The sequence below is a fragment of the Leucoraja erinacea genome, chromosome 12, assembly GCF_028641065.1.
Source record: "Leucoraja erinacea ecotype New England chromosome 12, Leri_hhj_1, whole genome shotgun sequence".
NCBI classification, from domain to species: Eukaryota; Metazoa; Chordata; class Chondrichthyes; order Rajiformes; family Rajidae; genus Leucoraja; species Leucoraja erinaceus.
Genome location: NC_073388.1, coordinates 17,914,761 through 17,922,214, shown reverse-complemented (window position 1 = coordinate 17,922,214; position 7,454 = coordinate 17,914,761).

Below are 7,454 nucleotides of genomic sequence, written 5' to 3'. Positions count from 1 at the left end.
TTGTTTTAACTCAGTATTCCTTGGTTTTGTTAGAAGTCTGTTAACAGCAGAGGATCAAATGGCAAAGTTTTAAATTTCTAGCATAATTTAGGAACATTAAACTCCACCATGTTCTAATGTTATCCAAATTCTTATTAAATGTCATTACTGGCAATCACTCAAGGCATCCTCTATCCTCTGCACACAATCTCATTTATTTGTAGGCTCTACTGCAACCTGAAGATATGAAAAAATAATGTACTGCAAGTGTCATACAGAATATATGCAATTTAGTCCATGTATCTGGTGAACTAGATAGTTTTGGTTCATTTCATTTCCACTTTTCTGAACACCAATCTTTGCATTTAGGTTGAAATATCCATTTGAACCAGCAGCGATTTGAATTTTAAGTTTGATATCTTATCTAAAGATCACATTTAACAAAGCAATAGTTCCTTAGTGAAGCACTGCATTAAAATGTTAGGCAAGATTATGTGATGTAAAGCTAGAGCGCACATACTGGTCCTCAGAGATAACAGTCAGGCAGCTAAGGCAAACTGATTCTCGAAAAAATAAAGGATAAGCCATGACTTGGTGCTACTTACTTCAAATGAATGCTAAATGGACGAAAAACCACACCAGGTAAGTCAATCTGCTCCTCAGCTACACAAACTACATATTTCAGACCAGTCTGTATTCAAATTACATCATGCACCTGAAACCTGAAAGCTTATACAGGTACATGATTTTGGTTAAATAGTAATATCTCAACAAAGGCAATAGTAGATTTTTTTTAAATAGATTCAACATTTTTAAAAAATCATTTATTAAACAATTCAATAAAGTTTCATGTTCCCTGGGTAACAGGCCTGACGAAGTACTGGGCAATTGAATTGACTCTCCCACCAAATGGTTCCCACCAAATGGTCCATGTAGTCCGCAATAACAACTAGCTATCTATAAAGCTAATTGTATTTTTGATTAAACCACTTTGGTTAAATGCTCAGCGGCAATGCAATGATATTTCATGTAAAAATGCATTGAAACGTTTTGTGCAGATGAACACTTTGACCATGTATTAATCAGGCGGTGTTCTGCATGGAATGTCCCCAAGGCCTTGTAGGAAAGGGAGAGGGTGAATGATTCTCCAACTTTAAGAACACCCCCTGTCCTTTTTTACCCCTTTCTCTGTGTCCCCCTCCCCCACCCGAGTATGCAAACATTTCCCTTATTATCCCAGCTCACTTTTCCGTCCTCTATGTTCCCTTCCACCTATAACCCTCCCTCTGACTATATTTCTCTCCTAATTTGACACCCTTTTGTCTCCTTTTCATCTATATTCTTAGTCCACCCATTTTCCCTACTCATCTGTATCCAACTAAATCTAGCCAAGCTTTGCCTGCCCACTCTTCTTTTCTATCTTTCTTCCCTCTAACACAATCAGACTGAAGAAGGGTTCCGACCCAAAACATCGCCTATCCATTTGCGCCACACATGCTGCCTGACCCACTGATTTACTCGAGCACTTTGTATTTCACTTAATCTGTGATGAAGTGTGGTTTGGGGAAAATTGTATATTGACATAATAGGGACGATTTTTAATTTCTACCTTATGGAAATGGTGCCGGCAAAGTGGAACACAACAAAATTTGCTTATGTAGCATGATTAAATAAGAAGAGCTAAAGATAATATCAAACTTAAAGAAATAAAAAAATGTTGAAAATACTTATTATCTGTGGAAAAAGGAATAGATTTAATTTTGAAGACCAATAACGTTTCACGAATATCAAGAAGGTAAAAACATCTATCTTCTATATTACTAAAAGTCTGATCTTGACCACTTCCTGTTGTTCTGTACATTGATTTTAGAAAAAACACTGCCACTTACGGCCGTGATTTTTGGCCACCTTACTCAGAGTCCCCCTCCTCTGCTCAGGACAAGAAGATTTTTCCGATCAATGAAAAATAAAAGAGTTATTAGTGTTTACAAATGTTGAGAGTCTCTCTCCTGAAGGCCATGCCCCTTCCGGAGGGACTATAAAATCCAGAAGTGTTGAGTGCCTCAGTCAGTCTCTGCAAGATGGGGGAGCGAGAGGGTCACATCTCTCAGTCTGAGCTGTGAATAACACTGAACACATATAACCATATAACAATTACTGCACGGAAACAGGCCATCTCGATCCTTCTAGTCCGTGCCGAACACGTATTCTCCCCTAGTCCCATACACCTGCATTCAGACCATAACCCTCCATTCCTTTCCCGTCCATATAACTATCCAATCTATTTTTAAATTATAAAAACGAACCTGCCTCCACCACCACTGGAAGCTCATTCCACACAGCCACCACTGAGTAAAGAAGTTCCCCCTCATGTTACCCCTAAACTTCTGTCCCTTAATTCTCAAGTCATGTCCCCTTGTTTGAATCTTCCCTACTCTCAGTGGGAAAAGCTTATCTACGTCAACTCTGTCTAAGCCTTTGGTTTGAAAATGCTAAAGCTGTGCTGCCTTTGGTTTGGAAATGCTAAAGCTGTGTTGCCTTTGGTTTGGAAATGCTAAAGCTGTGTTGCCTAATTAAAGTTGCCTTGCCTAATTAAAGTTGCCTTGCATAATTAAAGTTGCCTTACCTAATTAAAGTTGCCTTGCCCAATTAAAGTTGCCTTCCTCTGTATATAATGAAAGGTCTAATCTTGACCACTTCCTGTTTGCGCTTTATATTGATTTTAGAAAAAAAGCTACCACGTATGGCTGTGATTTTTGGCCACCTTACTCAGTCCCGTCCGCTCATCAGGTGCCAGGGATTTTTCCCATCAATGAAAAATAAAAGTCATCAGTGTTTAAAATATGTTGAGATTCTCTCTCCTGTCAATCACACCATGAAGGCTACGCCCCTTCTGGTGGGAGGGGGAGGGACTATAAAACCCAGAAGTGTGGGCGTGACAGCCGCTGCAAGATGGAGGAGGGAGAGGTCACGACTCGCTGTCTTTAGTGGCCTTGCACCCTGCTTGAAATGGTATGAAACTACACTTGAATTTGGTGGCCTTGCACCCTGCTTGAAGTGGTAAGAAACTGCACTTGAATTTGGTGGCCTTGTACCCTGCTTGAAATGGAATTTCAAGGAATAGCCGTGAGTCAACTGCCAGCCTACCAACTGTGAGTGAGTGAGCTGCCAGCACAACAGGCCTGCGTGACTGAGCCACCAGCTCAAGAATCCATTCCGCCCACAATGTCCATACTAGCCCACTGGAAACCAGTCCCTTCAGCCCACAACACCCACACTAGCACTCCAAAAATATTGGAATTGGTGGAGAGGTGGAATATTGCGTCGGGAACCAGCCCTCTTGTGTGATACTGGGACCCAACGGGTCCCACTTAGTCTAGTAAGAAATAAAAACAGGAGAGGGTCATCCAGACTTTGATATCTGCTTTGCTTTTCAATAACATCATAGCTGATCTTTTACTCCTGTGCTTCTTTCCAGAACTAGATCCATATCTCTGTAGCTAAACATCTCTTCCTTGAATATACTTCTTGACTATTTAGGTAGAGAATGCCAAAGATTAACAATTCTTTGGGTAAAGAAATGTCTTCTTTCTGCCTGAATGGCCAACCCCTATTCTGAGTCCGTGACACATTGTTCTGACACAACATCCAGGAAAAATAGCATCACCAAATCTGTCAACCTCCATAATATTGTTATGTCTTTCAATTAAATCATCTCCCATCCTGAATAATTCAAGAGAGCATAGATCCATTCAGTTTAATGGAGACAACAGAAACTGCAGATGCTGATTTGGGAGAGAGAAAAAACACACACCAAATGCAGGAGTAACTCAGTGGATCAGGCAGCATCTCTTCAGGATTTCAACCCGAATCATTGCTTATCCATGTATTTCAGAGATGCTGCCTGGCACGCTGAGTTACTCCAGCACTTTTTATGTATTTTTTTCCAATTCTGTTTAATGGCTCTTCACACTAAAGTTTCCCCCTCCCTGGAATTAATCTATTGAATCCATCTTCCACATCCTCTATTACTTGTATATCCTCCCTTTGGTAGGGAGACATGATTTGTACCCAATTTTCCAGGTCTCACCAGTGCCCTATTTCATCTTCATTCTTGCACTCAATTCTTCTTTCAATAGAAGACAGGAAAAGAAACATAATGTTTTAAGTCAATGACCCATCATTACAACACATAATCTCTGTACTCAGAGAAAGTTTGATGTTAGAACTCAACAGGACAAGCAGTAATTGTAGAAATATGAGAAAAATCAGTTTAGATGGGGTAGCATTGTGGTGCAGCAGTAGAGCTGCTGCCTCAAAGCGCCAGAGACTTTGATTCGATCCTCACCAAGGGTGCTGTCTGTGCAGAGTTTGTACATTCTCCCTGTGACTGCATGGGTTTTCTCCGGGTGCTGCGGCTTCCGCCTACATTCCAAATATGTGCAGATTTGTAGGTTAATTGCCTTCTGTAAATTGCCCCTAGTATGCAGCATGTGAAAGTGGGATAACATAAGACTTGTATACGAGTGATTGATGGTTGGCATGGATTCGGAGGGTCAACGGGCTCAAGCAGGGGTGGAGGTGAAAACTGGGAGGAAGTGGAGAGCTGGCGAAGCCGTGCTGCAAGCAGAGTCCTGGATACGCCACAGAGTCCTGGTGGGAGCAGTGACTCGGGGAAGAGCAGGCCTGGGAATCTTCCCATCTCCCCAGTTTGACAAGGCCAAGGGGAAGGAGAGGCGCAGGCTGGTCCAGGAGGAAGTGAGGGCAGTGGTGGAGGAGGAGAGGTGTACCAGAGCTGTTGGATTGGGGCAGCAGGGAGCCTGGACAAGGTGGGAGCAGGCCATGGACCGAAAAGTCACATGGACTGAGCTCTGGCAGGCTGAACCACAGCGCATCAAGTTCCTGGTCCAGGCAGTGTATGATGTCCTGCCCAGCCCATCGAACCTCTTCATCTGGGGCAAAGCGGAATCTCCAGATTGCCCGCAATGCTCAGGCAAGGGGACATTGGAACACATCCTGAGCTGTTGCCCAAAGTCTCTTGGGCAGAGCCGGTACACATGGCGTCATGACCAGGTTCTCAAACCCATTGCAGAAGCCATCAGCATGGGAATCAGCAGCTGCAGAAGAGAACGCCCCACCACCCAGATGATCACCTTTGTGAAGGCCGGAGTGCAGCTGCCAAGAACCACAGCAGCCAGGAATCAGTCAGGAATCCTGGCGACTGCGCAGGACTGGCAGCTTTCCGTAGACCTGGTGAAACAGCTGAAGTTTCCACAGCACCTTGCCACAACCACCCTGAGGGCCAGATATCCACCTGGTCTCAGAGGCAACCAAAAACATCGTCTTGTTGGAACTGACAGTGCCGTGGGAGGACCGTCTGGAAGAGGCCCACGAGAGGAAGATGGCCAAGTATGAAGAGCTGGTCATAGACTGCCATAAGCAGGGCTGGAAGGCAAGGTGTATGCCCATCGAGGTTGGCTGCAGAGGTTTTACAGGGAAATCGCTCTACAAAGCCTTGAATGCACTGGGCATCAATGGAGTGGCAAGGAGAAGGGCCATCAAGAACACCACAGAGGCAACGAAGAAGGCATCAAGATGGCTCTGGATCAGGAGAGGAGGTCCATGGGGAAGAGCGAATGCCACCTGAATACAAGTCGTGGTCTGATCAACCACGGCTGGGTCGCCTGGGTGAGGGTGTCTGATGTTGAAAGACCCGAAACACCCAATGACCCTAGGTTACATCATTGATGATGTGTTCAGAAGCATCTATCGATGTATTTGTATCAAAATATACCGAATATTATGTTCCTGTCCTTTCTTAAGCATGTATTTAATGATATTATAAAAAATCATGATTTAAAACGTGAATGTGCTTTTGTCTATACAAATATATGGCAATGTTTTGCTGAAATATATGCAAAAACAATTTCACTGCAGGGCTGCCAGCTCTCACGCATTAAGCGTGAGAATCACACATTTCGCCAAACTCTCTGTCGTGAGAAATTCTGTGATCAATGAAAATGTCAAAACTGATATCAACTACATGGGCCGCGGGTGTTGGAGAGCCGGGGCTGAGGGAGGGATGGAAGTGGAAGCAGAAGCAGCGGCGGGGATAGATGCGGACGGGGAGCCGGGACTGGCGAGTGTTTGCTGGGCTGGCGAGTGTTTGCCGGGCTGGCGAGTCGCTCGCTGCAGCTCCGGCCATTGAGCAGCCTCAGTGCAAGAGTCCCGGGCCGTTGGAGGCTTTGGAAGCATTGCGCCGCTGCCTTGAGAGTCTCTATGCCGAATTCGCCCAGGCAACCAGCATGGATCAGGCTGCGGCTCGATGCATCCTGGAGGACAACCAGTGGCTGCTGGAAGTAAGTACTAAGCACTGGGTAGAAATGGTGGAAGATAGTGTCACTAACCTCTTGCCTGCTAGATTTTCACTTACTGAACTACAGGAAAAATGTTCCCGATGTTGGTGGAGTTCAGAACCAGGGGTCACAGTTTAAGAATAAAGGGTAGGCCAGTTAGGACTGAGATGAGGACAAACTTTCTTCACGCGGAGTGTTGTGAATCTGTGGAATTCTCTGCCACAGAAGGCAGTGCAGGCCAATTCACTGGATGTTTTCAAGAGAGAGTTATATTTAGCTCTTGGGGCTAGCAAAATCAAGGGAATGGGGAAAAAACAGGAAAGAGGTACTGATTTTAGATGAACATCCATGATCATATTGAATGGCAGTGCTGGCTCGAAGGGCCGAATGGCCTATTCCTGCACCTATTTTCTATGTTTCTATGCTTGAGTATGTGGCAATCAAACTCAACCACTTGATTTTGAAGCTTTCATGCATGGTGGAGGTATAATGGAGTCATAGAGTGATACATGTTGATAGATTTTTTTTATTGTACCGCTGCTAGAAAATTCATTTCACTTGCACTTTATGTGTAAGTGATGAATAAACTTGACTTTACTTGACTTGACTAGACTTGAAACAGGACATCTGAATATTCAAAGTTTAATATAGTAAATGTGCTGATACTGACTCCAACCAACCACGTAATGAATATCATCCGGAGGTTTTGTTTTTCTGATGCCATTTAAACTTCACTTGGATTTCAATCACTTCAATGTGAATGTAATTGGGAATGGGAAGCATTGGAATAAAAATTTGCCCTCGGTGCATATTAACTGTAATATAATAATGTATTCATGTTGGTAGATGCAATCAAAACAAAGATATTTTTATCATTGTTGTGTTATGAATACCACAGAAAATATTATGTACTTTCAAGATCACATTTAATAGAATAATATTGCTAAAATATATAGTTAATGGACTTTGCATTTCGGAAAAGTCCCAGCTGAGAGGAAGACAGCAATATACTGAAAATATTGGGGATGAAAATTACTTCGGAACAGTTTGTTAGGAAAATGAAGGAAATGGTAACAGAATACTTATACAGCTGAGTGAGTATAATTTTATGGATGAGGA